Below are 19,590 nucleotides of genomic sequence, written 5' to 3'. Positions count from 1 at the left end.
TTGTAAAAAGTGGGTAAGAAAAGGTAAGAATGCCCAACCATAAATTATCAAAAGCGGCAGCAGAGTTTCGGCTGGTATTTATCAATGTCTAGATAGATTTCAACAAAAAAACAACGTTGTACTTTGCAGTAAAAGAAAGTGCAAATCAAAAGTTTTAGGAATCCGAGAATAAGCTTATTTTCATGAGTTCTGCACGATTCCGGATTTTATGTATAAAATGAATTCCTTCACTCAAACTATGTTAAAACGGCTTTTACCTTCCTATTTATCAATGTCTCGATAGATTTAAACAAAAAAACAACGTTGTACTTTGCAATAAAAGAAAGAGCAAATCAAAAGTTTTAGGAATCCGAGAATAAGCTTATTTTCATGAGTTCTGCACGATTTCGGATTTTATGTATAAAATGAATTCATTCACTCAAACCACGTTAAAACTGCTTTTTCCTTCATATTTATCAATGTCTAGATCGACTTCAACAAAGAACAACATTGTATTTTGCAGTAGAAGAAAGAGCAAAACTGAAGGATCAGGAATCCGAGAATAAGCTTATCTTCATACGTTCTGCATGATTTGGGATTTTATGTATAAAATGAATTCCTTCACTCAAACTGAGTTAACACTGCTTTGTCCATCATATGTACCCATTTCTACATATATTTCAAGCATAAACTTCCTCATACTACCCGGAATGAGAAAGAACCACACTTGTGATTAAGCCATACGCCCCTTTTGAGGAGTTCTTCATGATTTGGGATTTTATCTATAAAATCAATTCCTTCACTCAAACTATGTTAAAAAGGCTTTTGCCTTCATATTTATCAATGTCTCGATAGATTTAAACAAAAAAACAACGTTGTACTTTGCAGTAAAAGAAAGAGCCAATCAAAAGTTTTAGGAATCCGAGAATAAGCTTATTTTCATGAGTTCTGCACGATTTCGGATTTTATGTATAAAATGAATTCATTCACTCAAACCAAGTTAAAACTGCTTTTTCATTCATATTTATCAATGTCTAGATCGACTTCAACAAAGAACAACATTGTATTTTGCAGTAGAAGAAAGAGCAAAACTGAAGGATCAGGAATCCGAGAATAAGCTTATTTTCTTATGGGCAAGTGGGAACTGCTTTGTCCTTCATATTTATCAATGTGTAGATGGATTTCAACTTCTTCTACTGCAAAGTCCAATGTTTTTCTTTGTTGAAGTCGATCTAGACATTGATGAATATGGAAGGACAAAGCAGTTTTAACTTGGTTTGAGCAAAGCAATTCATTTTATAGCAAAATCCGAAATCGTGCAGAACTCATGAAAGCAGGCTTATACTCGGATTCCTGAAACTTTAGATTTGCTCTTTCTTTTACTGCAAAGTACAACGTTGTTTTTTTGTTTAAATATTTCTAGACATGGTAAATATGAAGGACAAATCAGTTTTAACATAGTTTGAGTGAAGTAATGCATTTTATAAGCAAAATCCCAAATCATGTAGAACTTACGAAATGCTTTTTCTCGCTTTTCACTGCTTTTTACAAACTTTGGTCGGACGTTCACACCTTCTTGCATCCGAACACCTCCGCTTCCGCTTTTGATGATCTATATTCGGGCATTCGAACCTTTTTTTACCCGCTTTTTACAAACCATTGTCGGACTTTCACACCTTCTTGCAGCCGAACACCACCTCTCCCGCTTTTGATGATGTATGGTCCAGTATTCTTACCTTTTCTAACACATTTTTCAGCAATTATGGTCGGACATTCACACCTACTCACAGCTGGACACCTCCGCTCCCGCTTTTGATCATAAAATGTCGGGACATCGCTCCTTGTCTTACCAGCTTTTTACAAACTTTAGTCGAAAATTCACACCTTCTTGCAGCTGAACACCTCCGCTCCCGCTTTTGATGATGTATAGTCGGGCTTTCGAGCCTTTTCTTACCCGGTTTTTAAAAATTATGGTTGGACATTCAGACCTTGCAGCCGAACACCTCCACTCTCTCTTTTGATCATACATTGTTGGGCATTCGCACCTTGTCTTACCCGCTTTTTACAAACTATAGTCAGACATTAACACCTTGCAGCTGAACCTCCGCTCCCTGTTTTGATCATGTATGGTCTGGCAATACTACCTTTTCTTCCCCCGTTTGTGAGTAATTATGGCTGGACATTCACACCTACTTGCAGTCGAACAGCTCTGCTCCCGCTTTTGATTATGTTTGGTTGGATATTCGAACCTTTTCTTAACTGCTTTTTACAAACCATGGTCGGACTTTCACACCTTCTTGCAGCTGAACACCTCCGCTCCCGCTTTTGATGGTGTATAGTCGGGCTTTCGAGCCTTTTCTTCCCCGATTTTTACAAATTATGGTTGGACATTCAGACCTTGCAGCCGAAAACCTCCGCTCCCTCTTTTGATCATACATTGTCGGGCATTCGCCCCTTGTCTTACACGGTTTTTACAAACTTTAGTCAGACATTCACACCTTGCAGCTGAACCACCTCCATTCCCTGTTTTGATCATGTGTGGTCTGGAAATACTACCTTTTCTTCCCCCGTTTGTGAGTAATTATGGCTGGACATTCACACCTACTTGCAGCCGAAAAACCACCTCTCCCGCTTTTGATGATGTATTGTCCGGCATTCTAGTCTTTTCTATCACATTTTTCAGCAATTATGATCTGACATTCACACCTACTTGCAGTCGAACAGCTCTGCTCCCGCTTTTGATTGTGTTCGGTTGGATATTCAAACCTTTTCTTAACTGCTTTTTACAAACTTTGGTCGGACGTTCACACCTTCTTGCAGCCGAACACCCCCGCTTCCGCTTTTGATGGTATATATTCGGGTATTCGAACCTTCTCTTACCCGCTTTTTACAAACCATGGTTGGACTTTCATACCTTCTTGTAGCTGAAAAACTCCACTCCTGCTTTTGATGATTTATGGTTGGACATTCGCATCTTTTCCTACCCATTTTTCAGTAATTATGGGTGGATATTCACATCTTCTTGCAGCTGAACACCTCCTCTCCCGCTAATGATCATGTAAGGTTTGATATTCGAAAATTTTCTTTCATGTTTTAAAGCAATTATTAATGGACAATCACACCTACTTGCAGCCGAACACCACCTCTCCCGCTTTTGATGATGTATGGACCGGCATTCTTACCTTTTCTAACACATTTTTCAGCAATTATGGTTTGAGAATCACACCTACTCACAGCCGAACAACTCCGCTACCGCATTTGATGGTGTATAGTCGGGATTTCTCACCCTTTCTCATCAGCTTTTTGCAAATTATTCTCTGACATTCACACCTACTTGCAGTCGAACAGCTCTGCTCCCGCTTTTGATTATGTTTGGTTAGATATTCGAACCTTTTCTTAACTGCTTTTTACAAACTTTGGTCGGACGTTCACAATATCTTGCAGCCGAACACCTCCGCTTCCGCTTTTGATGGTGTATATTCGGGCATACGAACCTTTTCTTACCCGCTTTTTACAAACCAAGGTCGGACTTTCACACCTTCTCTTAGCTGAACAACTCCGCTCCCTCTTTTGATTGTGTACAGTCGGGTAATTTAACCTTTTCTTACCCGCTTTTTACCATCTATGGTCGGACATTCACACCGTCTTACAGCGGAACACCTCCGCTCCCTCTTTTGATGATGTATGGTTAGGCATTCGCACCTTTTCTTACCCATTTTTCAGTAATTATGGGTAGACATTCACACCTTCTCTTAGCTGAACACCTCCTCTCCCGCTTATGATCATGTGCAGTTTGATATTCGAAAATTTTCTTTCATGTTTTCTAGCAATTATTGATGGACATTCAGACCGTCTTGCAGCTGAACACCTCCGCTCCCACTTTTGATGGTGTATAGTCGGGCTTTCGAGCCTTTTCTTCCCCGGTTTTTACAAATTATGGTTGGACATTCAGACCTTCTTGCAGCCGAAAACCTCCACTCCCTCTTTTGATCATACATTGTCGGGCATTCGCACCTTTTCTTACCCGCTTTTTACAAACCATGGTCGGACTTTCACACCTTTTAGTAGCCGAACAACTCCGCTCCCGCTATTGATTGTGTACAGTCGGGTATTTTAACCTTTTCTTACCCGCTTTTTACCAACTATGGTTGGACACCTTCTTACAGCAGAACACCTCCGCTCCCTGTTTTGATTATGTATGGTTTGACATTCGCACCTTCTCTCACCCGCCTTTTACTATGGTCGGCCATTCACAGCTTACTCTCCACCATACTTGTATGGTGGGATATTCACACCCACCTGCATCCGAAGACCTCCGCCCCACTTTTGTTGATATTTAGTCGGTCATTCGCACCTTACCCGCTTTTGGCAAACTATGGCCTTCTTGCAGCCAAACACCTCTGATCTCGCTTTTGATGATGTAAGGTTGGGCATTCAGACCTTGCTTCACCTGCTTTTCACCAAATATAGTCAGACATTCACACCCACCTGCATCCGAAGACCTCCGCCCCCACTTTTGTTGATATTTAGTCGGACATTCGCACCTTACCCGCTTTTGGCAAACTATGGCCTTCTTGCAGCCAAACACCTCTGATCTCGCTTTTGATGATGTAAGGTTGGGCATTCAGACCTTGCTTCACCTGCTTTTCACCAAATATAGTCGGACATTCACACCTTCTTGCAGCCGAACACTTCCGCTCCACCTTTTAGTGTTCTATCACACCTTTTTTTCACCGCATTTTATACATTATGGTTGGAAATTTTCAACCACTCTCATCCGAAGACCTCTCCTCCCGCTTTTGTTAATATATTTGAACTTTAGTCGGACATTCAAACCTTCTTGCAGCTGAACCACCTCCGCTCCCTGTTTTGATCATATATATTCTGGCAATACTACCTTTTCTTACCCGTTTGTGAGTAATTATGGCTGGACATTCACACCTACTTGCAGCCGAACACAACCTCTCTCGCTTTTGATGATGTATGGACCGGCATTCTTACCTTTTCTAACACATTTTTCAGCAATTATGGTCGGAGATTCACACCTACTCACAGCCGAACAACTCCGCTCCCGCATTTGATGGTGTATAGTCGGGCATTCTCACCCTTTCTCATCAGCTTTTTGCAAATTATGATCTGACATTCACACCTACTTGCAGTCGAACAGCTCTGCTCCCGCTTTTGATTATGTATGGTTGGATATTCGAACCTTTTCTTAACTGCTTTTTACAAACTTTGGTTGGACGTTCACACCTTCTTGTAGCCGAACACATGCACTCCTGCTTTTGATGATGTATGGTTGGGCATTCGCACCTTTTTTTTACCCATTTTTCAGGTATTATGGGTGGACATTCACACCTTCTTGCAGCTGAACACCTCCTCTCCCACTTATGATCATGTATGGTTTGATTTTCGAAAATTTTCTTTCATGTTTTCTAGCAATTATTGATGGACATTTAGACCTTCTTGCAGCTGAACATCACCTCTCCCGATTTTGATTATGTATGGACCGGCATTTTTACCTTTTCTAACACATTTTTCAGCAATTATGGTTGGAGATTCACACCTACTCACAGCCGAACAACTCCGCTACCGCATTTGATGGTGTATAGTCGGGCATTCTCACCCTTTCTCATCAGCTTTTTGCAAATTATGATTTGACATTCACACCTACTTGCAGTCGAACAGCTCTGCTCCCGCTTTTGATTATGTATGGTTGGATATTCGAACCTTTTCTTAACTGCTTTTTACAAACTTTGGTTGGACGTTCACACCTTCTTGTAGCCGAACACATGCACTCCTGCTTTTGATGATGTATGGTTGGGCATTCGCACCTTTTTTTTACCCATTTTTCAGGTATTATGGGTGGACATTCACACCTTCTTGCAGCTGAACACCTCCTCTCCCACTTATGATCATGTGTTGTTTGATTTTCAAAAATTTTCTTTCATGTTTTCTAGCAATTATTGATGGACATTTAGACCTTCTTGCAGCTGAACACCACCTCTCCCGATTTTGATTATGTATGGACCGGCATTTCTACCTTTTCATTTATTTCTTCACTTCTGATAAAAATGATAAGACTGACCTAAAGAATTGGAGGCCCATCACACTTTTAAACTTTGACTGTAAACTTTTTAGCAAGGTTTTAACGACACGGATGTCCTATGTTTTAGAGGAGGTAATTCACCCAGACCAGGCTTGTGCCATCTCAGAGAGACAACTCACCGACAGCCTCGTACTGATTCGAGACATCATTGATTACGCTAGAGACAGAAACACCCGGCTTGTCATCTTAAATTTAGACTTTGAAAAAGCTTTTGATCGGGTCTCGCATCAATATCTCTTTCAGGTGTTGCAGCCATCGAATAGGGCCCGATTGTTCCTACTTGGTGAGATTTGCTCGGTTGAGACGCTTGCTCCCCCCCCTTGCTCCTGGGCTGACCAAGTAGGAACAATCGGGCCCTATTCGATGGCTGCCTTGTCTTTTACTCTGTGCAAAAGACAAGGCAGCCACAAACACCACGGGAACACCGTATTGAGGCTTTGTTCTGACCACTCATTCGGTGTCGCGTTTCTTTCAAGCAATTCTCCCGGTTAGCCCACACTCGGCTCGCTCCCAGAACTGTGTTAAAGTCTACTTCGCATTCACTCTCTTTTCTCAGCAGATTAAAAGAAAGTTTCATCTTGGGCTCCCTGAAACTTCCATCCTGCACCGCTGTTTGCTTTTTCACAAGAGCAGAGAAGAGCGCACCGTTCCCAGCGGTACTGCAGTACCGGGTCGATGCTTGGAGTGAACGGAGCAAGCTCCTTTTTCAACTCCTATTGATAAAAATCCATTTAATATGTAGTCCTTGCATAGACATATCACATATTAAACTGATAAGAACAGATACTACACTTGATCTTAGCCAAAATGCCGAGAAGCGATATCTGTCCACTGGTTCACGTCCGAGGGCCCTTCCTGGCACAATGCGCACTTGTAGCGGTGTTCTTTTTATGGCCATAGTGTCACTTTGCACCTCCGCCCACCCGCTGCACTGAGCACTCTTCAGCCCTTTTAAATGGTATAACTTTACACTACCACACGCTCCAGCGAGCACCATTCAAGCAACAACTTTGCACTCCAGCTTCGAACATCGGCACAGTCGCAACAAGTAAGGCGACTCTACTCAGAGAAGTCACTCTGCACAGTAACAAGATTTCTTTTGCACAGACAGAAAGGGCTTCACCCGCAAAGGTAAAGCCTGCCAAAAATAGAAACAACTCATTAGTGCTGCTCTCCACGAAAGTCTTTAGTAAAAGGCGAAAGACTTGTATGTTATGAAGAGAAACCAGAGTACGATTATCCGTCACTGCGGGAGCAGGGCATCAGGCTAGTTGCCATAGCCACCTTCCCCATGGTGAGCGTTGCTTGGTTGAAACGCTTGCCCCTGTGCAATCGACAAGGCAGCAACAAAAACACCACGGGAACACCGTATTGAGGCTTTGTTCTGACCGCTCATTCGGTGTCGCGTTTCTTTCAAGCAATTTTCCCGGTTAGCCCACACTCGGCTCGCTCCCAGAGCCGTGTTAAAGTCTACTTAGCATTCACTCTCTTTTCTCAGCAGACTCTTGGGATTTTATCTATAAAATGAATTCCTTCACTCAAACTATGTTAAAACTGCTTTGTCCTTCACATTTACCATGTCTAGACAGATTTAAACAAAAAAAAAAAACAACGTTGTACTTTGCAGTAAAAGAAAGAGCAAATCTAAAGTTTCAGGAATCCGAGAATAAGCTTACTTTCATGAGTTCTTCACGATTTCGGATTTTGCTATAAAATGAATTCCTTCACTCAAACTAAATTAAAACTGCTAAACCGCTAATCTGTTACATGTAAGGCAGATGTCAAATTCACCGAAATAGGATCTAAGGGTATTCGGCCAATCGAGCTGTAGCAGCTTCGGTAAAAGAGTATAAGTTGAAGAGTTTGTGAATAAAGGTGTGCGCACACATAGTGAGCTGTAGGAAAATAGGCAGGGAGCAATGCCGGCTGGGGTATATGTTCTTGTATGTTGTCTGACTGTTTGATTTGAATGTGTTGTGTAAGTGTCCTGTTGAATGTTACATGTTTGGGCTTTGACACTTCACTGTGGTTGTTAACTGTGTGGTGTGTCCTGAAATGTTATATGTTTGGGCTGTGTGACATGCTTAATGCTTGTCAGTAGCTACCCACTTATTCATATATAGCAACTGACAACATAAGAAGTCTGGACATACTTTGATAGTAGTTGTAGAAGTATCCTTATTGATAATAGATAAACTAATTCATAGTGATAGAACAGTAGATGAACAGGTGACTGCACATGTCTCACGAAAATAAAATGGGTGTATGATTGCTGACGGCAGAGCAATACTGCCAAACTTATGAGTTCTTGTGGCAAACTTGATTCAGTGTCTTGACGTGTATACGCTGTTTCGCTGACTTGATTGTCACAAGAAACAAAATGTGTTTGATAAGATCCGACCATTTTATTACGGGAGGATCAGTATGTATGGATTCTGATGTGACTGATAAACCCATTCGTATCGTAAGCATAATCTAATACGTGAGACAACGCCCTGGCACACAATCAAAAAAAAAAAGAGAGAGCGGTTTTGTGTCCCCACAGTCCATAATGTAGAAAAGAGAGAAAAAAGCCTTTCTGATTTGGTGTGTGTGCTCACAGTGCAGAGTGTAGAGAAAAGAGAGAAAAGAAAGCCGTTTTGGTGTCACGGGTGTTGTGACTTACACACACACATTTCTGAATTGAGAAAGGAAATTATTTTAGAGGAAGCACTAGAGTTTAGATCCCACATTTGTTGATAGGCATTCATTTATTTCTTCACTTCTGATGAAGTTTCAACAATAAACAACAAACTTTGTATTATGAGAAAGAACCAGACTCATTCTTCAGGAATCCGAAAATAAGCTCTATTTTACGAGTTATGCACGAATTCGGATTCTCCTATAAAACGAATTCCTTAACTCTAACCAAGTTAAGACTGCTTTGTCCTTCATATTTATTCATGTCTAATCAAGTTTCAACGATAAACAACGTTGTACTTTGTAGAATGAGAAAGAACTTCTTCAGCAATAAGCATCTCTCGACATATGACGAAATACAGATTTTGCTATAAAATTAATTCCTTCTATCAGCCAAACTTAAAACTGTTTGTCCTCCTTATTTATCCACTTCAAATGAAGTTTCAACAATTAAAAAAATGTTGTAGTTTGAGAAAAAACAACTTAATCTTAAGCAATCAGTAGGGTAAGAAAGGGTAAGAAAAGGTGCAAATGCCAACCATACATCACTAAAAGGTGGAGCGGAAGTATTCGGCTGCAAGTAGGTGCGAATGCCCGACTATACACCATCAAAAGCGGGAGCGGAGGTGTTCGGCTGCAAGTAGGTGTGAATGTTCGACCATAATTTGTAAAAAGCGGGTAAGAAAAGGTTCTAATGCCCGACTATATATTAACCAAAGCAGGAGGAGAGGTCTTCGGATAAGAGTGGGTGAGAATTTACAACCATAATCTATAAAATGCGGTGAAAAAAAAGGTGTGAATACCCCATAGAACACTAAAAGGTAGAGCGGAAGTGTTCGGCTGCAAGAAGGTGTGAATGTCTGACCATAGTTTGTAAAAAGCGGGTAAGAAAAGGTTCGAATGCCCGAACATACACCATCAAAGGAGGGAGCGGAGGTGTTCCGCTGTAAGAAGGTGTGAATGTCCGACCATAGTTGGCAAAAAGCGGGTAAGAAAAGGTTAAAATACCCGATTGTACACAATCAATAGCGGGAGCAGAGTTGTTCCGCTACTAAAAGGTGTGAAAGTCCGACCATGGTTTGTAAAAAGCGGGTAAGAAAAGGTGCGAATGCCCGACAATGTATCATCAAAAGAGGGAGCGGAGGTTTTCGGCTGAAACAAGTTCTGAATGTCCATCCATATTTTGTAAAAATCTGGGAAGAAAAGGCTCGAAAGCCCGACTATACACCATCAACAGCTGGAGCGGAGGTGTTCAGCTGCAAGAAGGTCTGAATGTGCATCAATAATTGCTAGAAAACATGGAAGAGAATTTTCGAATATCAAACCGCACATGATCATAAGCGGGAGAGGAGGTGTTCAAATGCAAGAAGGTGTGAATGTCCACCCATAATTACTGCAAAATGGGTAAGAAAAGGTACGAATGCCCAACCATACATGATCCTAACAGGGAGCTGAGGTGTTTGGCTGCGACAAGGTGTGTATGTCCACCCATAATTAATGAAAAGCGGGCAACAAGTAGGTTTGAATACCCATCATCAAAAGCAGGAGTGGATGTGTTCGGCTACAAGAAGGTTTGAATGTGTGACCATAGTTTGTAAAAAGCGGGTAAGAAAAGGTTCGAATGCCCGAACATACACCATCAAAGGAGGGAGCGGAGGTGTTCCGCTGTAAGACGGTGTGAATGTCCAACCATAATTGGCAAAAAGCAGGTAAGAAAAGGTTAAAATACCCTATTGTACACAATCAATAGCGGGAGCAGAGTTGTTCCGCTACTAAAAGGTGTGAAAGTCCGACCATGAATTGTAAAAAGCTTGTAAGAAAAGGTGTGAATGCCCGACAATGTATGATCAAAAGAGGGAGCGGAGGTTTTCGGCTGAAAGAAGGTCTGAATGTCCATTCATAATTTGTAAAAATCGGGGAAGAAAAGGCTCGAAAGCCCGACTATACACCATCAACAGCTGGAGCGGAGGTGTTCAGCTTCAAGACGGTCTGAATGTCCATCAATAATTGCTAGAAAACATGGAAGAGAATTTTCGAATATCAAACCGCACATGATCATAAGCGGGAGAGGAGGTGTTAAAATGCAAAAAGGTGTGAATGTCCACCCATAATTACTGCAAAATGGGTAAGAAAAGGTACGAATGCCCAACCATACATCATCAAAAGCAGGAGTGGATGTGTTCGGCTACAAGAAGGTTTTAATGTCCGACCATAGTTTGTAAAAAGCGGGTAAGAAAAGGTTCGAATGCCCGAACATACACCATCAAAAGAGGGAGCGGAGGTGTTCCACTGTAAGAAGGTGTGAATGTCTGACCATAGTTGGTAAAAAGCGGGTAAGAAAAGGTGAAAATACCCGACTGTACACAATCAATAGCGGGAGCGGAGTTGTTCGGCTACTAAAAGGTGTGAAAGTCCGACCCTGGTTTGTAAAAAGCGGGTAAGAAAAGGTTCGAATGCCCAAATATATACCATCAAAAGCGGAAGCGGAGGTGTTCGGCTGCAAGAAGGTGTGAACGTCCGACCAAAGTTTGTAAAAAGCAGTGAAGAAAAGTTTCGAATATCCAACCAAACATAATCAAAAGCGGGAGCAGAGCTGTTCGACTGCAAGTAGGTGTGAATGTCAGATCATAATTTGCAAATAGCTGATGAGAAAGGGTGAGAATGCCCGACTATACACCATCAAATGCGGGAGCGGAAGTGTTCGGCTGTGAGTAGGTGTGAATGTCAAACCATAATTGCTGAAAAATGTGTTAGAAAAGACTAGAATGCCGGACCATACATCATCAAAAGCGGGAAAAGTGGTGTTCGGCTGCAAGTAGGTGTGAATGTCCAGCCATAATTACTCACAAACGGGTAAGAAAAGGTAGTATTGCCAGACCATATATGATCAAAACAGGGAGCGGAGGTGGTTCAGATGCAAGAAGGTTTGAATGTCAAACTAAAGTTCAAATATATTAACAAAAGCGGGAGGAGAGGTCTTCGGATGAAAGTGGTTGAAAATGTCCAACCATAATGTATAAAATGCGGTGAAAAAAAAGGTGTGATAGAACACTAAAAGGTGGAGCGGAAGTGTTCGGCTGCAAGAAGGTGTGAATGTCCGACTATATTTGGTGAAAAGCAGGTGAAGCAAGGTCTGAATGCCCAACCTTACATCATCAAAAGCAAGATCAGAGTTGTTTGGCTGCAAGAAGGCCATAGTTTGCCAAAAGCGGGTAAGGTGCGAATCCGACTAAATATCAACAAAATTTGGGGCGGAGGTTTTCGGATGCAAGTGGGTGTGAATATCCCACCATACAAGTATGGTGGAGAGGAAGCTGTGAATAGCCGACCATAGTTTGGAAAAAGCGGGTAAGAAAAGGTTTGAATGCCCGAACATACACCATCAAAAGAGGGACCGGAGGTGTTCCGCTGTACGAAGGTGTGAATGTCCGACCATACTTGGTAAAAAGCGGGTAAGAAAAGGTTAAAATACCCGACTGTACACAATCAATAGCGGGAGCGGATGTGTTCGGCTACAAGAAGGTGTGACAGTCCGACCATGGTTTGTATAAAGCGGGTAAGAAAAGGTGCGAATGTCCGACAATGTATGATCAAAAGAGAGAGCGGAGGTTTTCGGATACACGAAGGTTTGAATGTCCTACCATAGTTTGTAAATAGCGGGTAAGAAAAGGTTCGAATGCCCGACTATACACCATAAAAAGCGGGAGCGGAGGTGTTCCGCTGTAAGACGGTGTGAATGTCCGACCATAGTTGGTAAAAAGCGGGTAAGAAAAGGTTAAAATACCCGACTGTACACAATCAATAGCGGGAGCGGAGTTGTTCGGCTACAAGAAGGTGTGAAAGTCCGACCATGGTTTGTAAAAAGCAGTTAAGAAAAGGTTCGAATATCCAACCAAACATAATCAAAAGCGGGAGCAGAGCTGTTCGACTGCAAGTAGGTGTGAATGTCCAGCCATAATTACTCACAAACGGGGGAAGAAAAGGTAGTATTGCCAGACCATACATGATCAAAACAGGGAGCGGAGGTTCAGCTGCAAGGTGTGAATGTCTGACTATAGTTTGTAAAAAGCGGGTAAGACAAGGTGCGAATGCCCAACAATGTATGATCAAAAGAGAGAGCGGAGGTGTTCGGCTGCAAGGTCTGAATGTCCAACCATAATTTGTAAAAACCGGGTAAGAAAAGGCTCGAAAGCCCGACTATACATCATCAAAAGCGGGAGCGGAGGTGTTCAGCTGCAAGAAGGTGTGAATGTCCGACCATAATTGCTGAAAAATGTGTTAGAAAAGGTAAGAATACTGGACCATACATCATCAAAAGCAGGAGAGGTGGTGTTCGGCTGCAAGAAGGTGTGAAAGTCCGACAATGGTTTGTAAAAAGCGGGTAAAAAAAGGTTCGAATGCCCGAATATACATCATCAAAAGCGGAAGCGGAGGTGTTCGGATGCAAGAAGGTGTGAACGTCCGACCAAAGTTTGTAAAAAGCAGTGAAAAGCGAGAAAAAGCATTTCGTGAGTTCTGCATGATTTGGGATTTTGCTTATAAAATGCATTACTTCACTCAAACTATGTTAAAACTGATTTTTCCTTCATATTTACCATGTCTAGAAATATTTAAACAAAAAAACAACGTTGTACTTTGCAGTAAAAGAAAGAGCAAATCTAAAGTTTCAGGAATCCGAGTATAAGCCTGCTTTCATGAGTTCTGCACGATTTCGGATTTTGCTATAAAATGAATTGCTTTGCTCAAACCAAGTTAAAACTACTTTGTCCTTCCATATTCATCAATGTCTAGATCGACTTCAACAAAGAAAAACATTGGACTTTGCAGTAGAAGAAGTTGAAATCCCAAATCATGCAGAACTCCTCAAAAGGGGCGTATGGCTTAATCACAAGTGTGGTTCTTTCTCATTCAGGGTAGTATGAGGAAGTTTATGCTTGAAATATATGTAGAAATGGGTACATATGAAGGACAAAGCAGTTTTAACTTAGTTTGAGTGAAGGAATTCATTTTATACATAAAATCCCAAATCATGCAGAACGTATGAAAAGAAGCTTATTCTCGGATTCCTGATCCTTCAGTTTTGCTCTTTCTTCTACTGCAAAATACAATGTTGTTCTTTGTTGAGGTCGATCTAGACATTGAAAAATATGAAGGAAAAAGCAGTTTTAACTTGGTTTGAGTGAATGAATTCATTTTATACATAAAATCCGAAATCGTGCAGAACTCATGAAAATAAGCTTATTCTCGGATTCCTAAAACTTTTGATTTGCTCTTTCTTTTATTGCAAAGTACAACGTTGTTTTTTGTTTAAATCTATCGAGACATTGATAAATATGAAGGTAAAAGCCGTTTTAACATAGTTTGAGTGAAGGAATTAATTTTATAGATAAAATCCCAAATCATGCAGAACTTCTCAAAAGGGAGGTATGGCTTAATCACAAGTGTGGCTCTTTCTCATTCAGGGTAATATGAGGAAGTTTATGCTTGAAATATATGTAGAAATGGGTACATATGAAGGACAAAGCAGTGTTAACTTAGTTTGCGTGAAGAAATTCATTTTATACATAAAATCCAAAATCGTGCAGAACTCATGAAAATAAGCTTATTCTCGGATTCATAAAACTTTTGATTTGCACTTTCTTTTACTGCAAAGTACAACGTTGTTTTTTGTTGAAATCTATCTAGACATTGATAAATACCAGCCGAAACTCTGCTGCCGCTTTTGATAATTTATGGTTGGGCATTCTTACCTTTTCTTACCCGCTTTTTACAAATTATGATCTTACATTCACACCTACTTGCAGTCGAACACCTTCTCATCCACTTATGATCATGTGCGGTTGGGCTTTCGCACCTTTTCTTACCCATTTTTCAGTAATTATGGGTGGACATTCAGACCTTCTTGCAGCCGAAAACCTCCGCTCCTCTTTTGATCATACATTGTCGGGCATTCACACCTTGTCTTACCCGCTTTTTACAAACTTTAGTCGGACATTCAAACCTTCTTGCAGCTGAACCACCTCCGCTCCCTGTTTTGATCATATATGGTCTGGCAATAGTACCTTTTCTTACTCGTTTGTGAGTAATTATGGCTGGACATTCACACCTTCTTGCAGCCGAACACAACCTCTCCCGCTTTTGATGATATATGGTCCGGCATTCTTACCTTTTCTAACACATTTTTCAGCAATTATGGTCGGACATTCACACCTACTCACAGACGAACACCTCCGCTCCCACATTTGATAGTGTATAGTCGGGCATTCTCACCCTTTCTCATCAGCTTTTTGCAAATTATGATCTGATATTCACACCTACTTGCAGTCGAACAGCTCTGCTCCCGCTTTTGATTATGTTTGGTTGGATATTCGAACATTTTCTTAATGCTTTTTACAAACTTTGGTCGGACGTTCACACCGTCTTGCAGCCGAACACCTCCGCTTCCGCTTTTGATGGTGTATAGTCGGGCATTCGAGCCTTTTCTTACCCACCTATTACTTACTATGGTCGGACATTCAAACCTTCTTGTAGCCGAACACATCCGCTCCTGCTTTTGATGATGTATGATTTGGCATTCGCACCTTTTCTTACCCATTTTTCAGTAATTATTTCGGACATTCAGACCTTCTTGCACCTGAACACCTCTGCTCCCGCTTTTGATGGTGTAGAGCCTTTTCTTCCCCGATTTTTACAAATTATGGTTGGACATTCAGACCTTGCAGCCGAAAACCTCCGCTCCCTCTTTTGATCATACATTGTCGGACATTCGCCCCTTGTCTTACACGGTTTTTACAAACTTTAGTCAGACATTCACACCTTGCAGCTGAACCACCTCCATTCCCTGTTTTGATCATGTGTGGTCTGGAAATACTACCTTTTCTTCCCCTGTTTGTGAGTAATTATGGCTGGACATTCACACCTACTTGCAGCCGAAAAACCACCTCTCCCGCTTTTGATGATGTATTGTCCGGCATTCTAGTCTTTTCTATCACATTTTTCAGCAATTATGATCTGACATTCACACCTACTTGCAGTCGAACAGCTCTGCTCCCGCTTTTGATTATGTTCGGTTGGATATTCGAACATTTTCTTAACTGCTTTTTACAAACTTTGGTCGGACGTTCACACCTTCTTGCAGCGGAACACCTCCGCTCCCTCTTTTGATGGTGTATGTTCGGGCATTCGAACCTTTTCTTACCCGCTTTTTACAAACCAGGGTCGGACTTTCACACCTTTTAGTAGCCGAACAACTCCGCTCCCGCTATTGATTGTGTACAGTCGGGTATTTTAACCTTTTCTTAACCGCTTTTTATCAACTATGGTCGGACATTCACACCGTCTTACAGCGGAACACCTGCTCTCCCGCTTATGATCATGTACGGTTTGATATTCGAAAATTTACTTTCTTGTTTTAAAGCAATTATTGATGGACATTCAAACCTTCTTTTTGATGGTGTATAGTCGGGCTTTCGAGCCTTTTCTTCACGGTTTTTACAAACCATGGTCGGACTTTCACACCTTCTTGTAGCCGAACAACTCCGCTCCCGCTATTGATTGTGTACAGTCGGGTACTTTAACCTTTTCTTACCCGCTTTTTACCAACTATGGTCGGACATTTACACCGTCTTACAGCGGAACACCTCTGCTCCCGCTTTTGAAGGTGTATAGTCGGGCATTCGAACCTTTTCTTACCCGCTTTTTACAAACTATGGTGGGACATTCAAACCTTCTTGTATCTGAAAACCTCCGCTCTCTCTTTTGATCATACATTGTCGGACATTCGCACCTTTTCTTACCCGCTTTTTACAAACCATGGTCGGACTTTCACACCTTCTTGTAGCCGAACACATCCGCTCCCGCTATTGATTGTGTACAGTCGGGTATTTTAACCTTTTCTTACCCGCTTTTTACCAACTATGGTCGGACATTCACACCTTCGTACAGCGGAACACCTCCGCTCCCTCTTTTGATGGTGTATGTTCGGGTATTCAAACCTTTTCTTACCCGCTTTTTCCAAACTATGGTCGGCTATTCACAGCTTCCTCTCCACCATACTTGTATGGTTGAATATTCACACCCACTTGCATCCGAAGACCTCTGCCCCAAATTTTGTTGATATTTAGTCGGACATTCGCACCTTACCCGCTTTTGGCAAACTATGGCCTTCTTGCAGTCAAACACCTCTGATCTCGCTTTTGATGATGTAAGGTTGGGCATTCAGACCTTGCTTCACCTGCTTTTCACCAAATATAGTCGGACATTCACACCTTCTTGCAGCCGAACACTTCCGCTCCACCTTTTAGTGTTCTATCACATCTTTTTTTCACCGCATTTTATACATTATGGTCGGAAATTTTCAACCACTCTCATCCGAAGACCTCTCCTCCCGCTTTCTTTAATATATTTGAACTTTAGTCGGACATTCAAACCTTCTTGCAGCTGAACCACCTCCGCTCCCTGTTTTGATCATATATGGTCTGGCAATACTACCTTTTCTTACCCGTTTGTGAGTAATTATGGCTGGACATTCACACCTACTTGCAGCCGAACACAACCTCTCTCGCTTTTGATGATGTATGGACCGGCATTTTTACCTTTTCTAACACATTTTTCAGCAATTATGGTCGGAGATTCACACCTACTCACAGCCGAACAACTCCGCTCCCGCATTTGATGATGTATAGTCGGGCATTCTCACCCTTTCTCATCAGCTTTTTGCAAATTATGATCTGACATTCACACCTACTTGCAGTCGAAAAGCTCTGCTCCCGCTTTTGATTATGTTTGGTTGGATATTCGAACCTTTTCTTAACTGCTTTTTACATATTTTGGTTGGACGTTCACACCTTCTTGTAGCCGAACAGTTCCACTCCTGCTTTTGATGATGTATGGTTGGGCATTCACACCTTTTTTTTGCCCATTTTTCAGGAATTATGGGTTGACATTCACACCTTGCAGATGAACACCTCCTATCCCACTTATGATCATGTGCGGTTTGATTTTCGAAAAGTTTCTTTCATGTTTTCTAGCAATTATTGATGGACATGTAGACCTTCTTGCAGCTGAACACCACCTCTCCCGATTTTGATGATGTATGGACTGGTATTTTTACCTTTTCTAACTCATTTTATAGATAAAATCCCAAGAGTCTGCTGAGAAAAGAGAGTGAATGCGAAGTAGACTTTAACACGGTTATGGGAGCGAGCCAAGTGTGGGCTAACCGAGAGAATTGCTTGAAAGAAACGCGACACCGAATGAGCGATCAGAACAAAGCCTCAATACGGGATTCTCGTGGTGTTTTTGTTGCTGCCTTGTCTTTTGCACAGAGTAAAAGACAAGGCAGCCATCGAATAGGGCCCGATTGTTCCTAGTTGGTCAGCCGAGGAGCAAGGGGGGGGGGGAGCAAGCGTCTCAACCAAGCAAAGCTCACCATGGGGAAGGTGGCTATGCCAACTAGCCTGATGCCCTGCTCCCGCAGTGACGGATAATCGTACTCTGGTTTCTCTTCATAACGTACAAGTCTTTCGCCTTTTACTAAAGATTTCTGTGGAGAGCAGCACTAATGAGTTGTTTCTATTTTTGGCAGGCTTTACCTTTGCGGGTGAAGCCCTTTCTGTCTGTGCAAAAGAAATCTTCTTACTGTGCAGAGTGACTTCTCTGAGTAGAGTCGCCTTACTTGTTGCGACTGTGCCGATGTTCGAAGCTGGAGTGCAAAGTTGTTGCTTGAATGGTGCTTGCTGGAGCGTGCGGGAGTGCAAAGTTATACCATTTAAAAGGGCTGAAGAGTGCTCAGTGCAGCGGGTGGGCGACACTCTGGCCACCTTGAAAACCGAGGTTACATCCACTACCAGGGGCAGCCCAAGTTCTGCCGCAAGTGTGGTGAGCATGGGCACCTGGTTGAGGCTTGTACCAAGGTGTTATGTGGGAAGAGCAGAGAAATTGGGCAAACTTTTGGAGAGTGTCCAAATGGCAGGAAATGTAATCTCTGTGGAGAATTAAATCACCTCTTCAGAGATTGCCCTAAATCTTTTGCCAGCAAATTAAAGACGGTAAAGCCACAGTCAAGCCAACAAAGAGAAGGACCAAAGGTGGCAGTTGGTGAACAAAGTGAAGAGGTTGACCCAATAAATTCAAACTTCCCGCCAAAAGCTTGGATTGGAAGTGAGGAGCAAAAAGGGGAGGGGCCTGTAGAGGCCTCACCACTCAGTGTTGAAGTCTGTGAGAATTCACAGGCAGAGGGTGGAGCTACGCTAAATGAGGAGGAAGAGCAGACAGGTGAGTCTAGTGAAGATACTCACCTCCCCGAAGGTCAACAGCCGAAGAGGACGGCATCTGAGCCTCTGATTCCCCAGTGGTATCAGAGAAGAGGGGAAGGGTTAGGTCCCTTTCAGACAGTTCTTCAGTGGAAGAACCAAGAGTCTTCCCCTCCGACTCACCAAATGAGCTCTCCTTTTTAACTTCAGCTCTGCAATCAACCCCCAGGGACTCAAAGTTAAATGCAACATTGCGTCAGAGGCCAACACCGAGAGTCCGAAAAGGAAATATAGATCACCCTACTCACTTTTCACCTAAAGAAATGAAGGAAGAGCTAGTTTCCCAAGAAATAACCTGTGTGTAATTTGTTTTGATAACTTAGAAAAACGAAAATGACATACCTACTTTCCTTTATGCTTTTAATGGTTCTCACCTTCTCAACACTAAATGTGAGAAGTGTGAAATCAAAGACAAGAGCCCAGAGTATTTTATCCTTCTTAGACTCCATAAAATCAGATGTGTTTTTAATACAAGAATGTGGACTACCTTTTTTAAAAAACCATAGACAG

At 42.0% G+C, this 19,590-nt stretch overlaps 3 non-coding genes across 3 annotated transcripts; 1 reads left to right on the top strand and 2 right to left on the bottom strand.

Moving 5' to 3' along the window:
* Positions 1 to 6,722: 6,722 nt before the first annotated feature.
* Positions 6,723 to 6,910, bottom strand: LOC140320540 (U2 spliceosomal RNA). Its single transcript, XR_011918377.1, has one exon. It is a non-coding gene; the product is annotated as a U2 spliceosomal RNA (small nuclear RNA).
* A 298-nt stretch (positions 6,911 to 7,208) lies between these two features.
* Positions 7,209 to 7,322, bottom strand: LOC140265983 (U5 spliceosomal RNA). The gene has a single exon (XR_011906659.1). It is a non-coding gene; the product is annotated as a U5 spliceosomal RNA (small nuclear RNA).
* A 10,935-nt stretch (positions 7,323 to 18,257) lies between these two features.
* Positions 18,258 to 18,371, top strand: LOC140265947 (U5 spliceosomal RNA). Its single transcript, XR_011906627.1, has one exon. It is a non-coding gene; the product is annotated as a U5 spliceosomal RNA (small nuclear RNA).
* Positions 18,372 to 19,590: the final 1,219 nt, after the last annotated feature.

Source organism: Leuresthes tenuis, unplaced genomic scaffold (genome assembly GCF_036924035.1).
Source record: "Leuresthes tenuis unplaced genomic scaffold, fLeuTen1.0.hap1 SCAF_12, whole genome shotgun sequence".
In the NCBI taxonomy this organism is placed as follows: Eukaryota; Metazoa; Chordata; class Actinopteri; order Atheriniformes; family Atherinopsidae; genus Leuresthes; species Leuresthes tenuis.
This window is presented reverse-complemented; position numbering and strand designations above follow the sequence as displayed.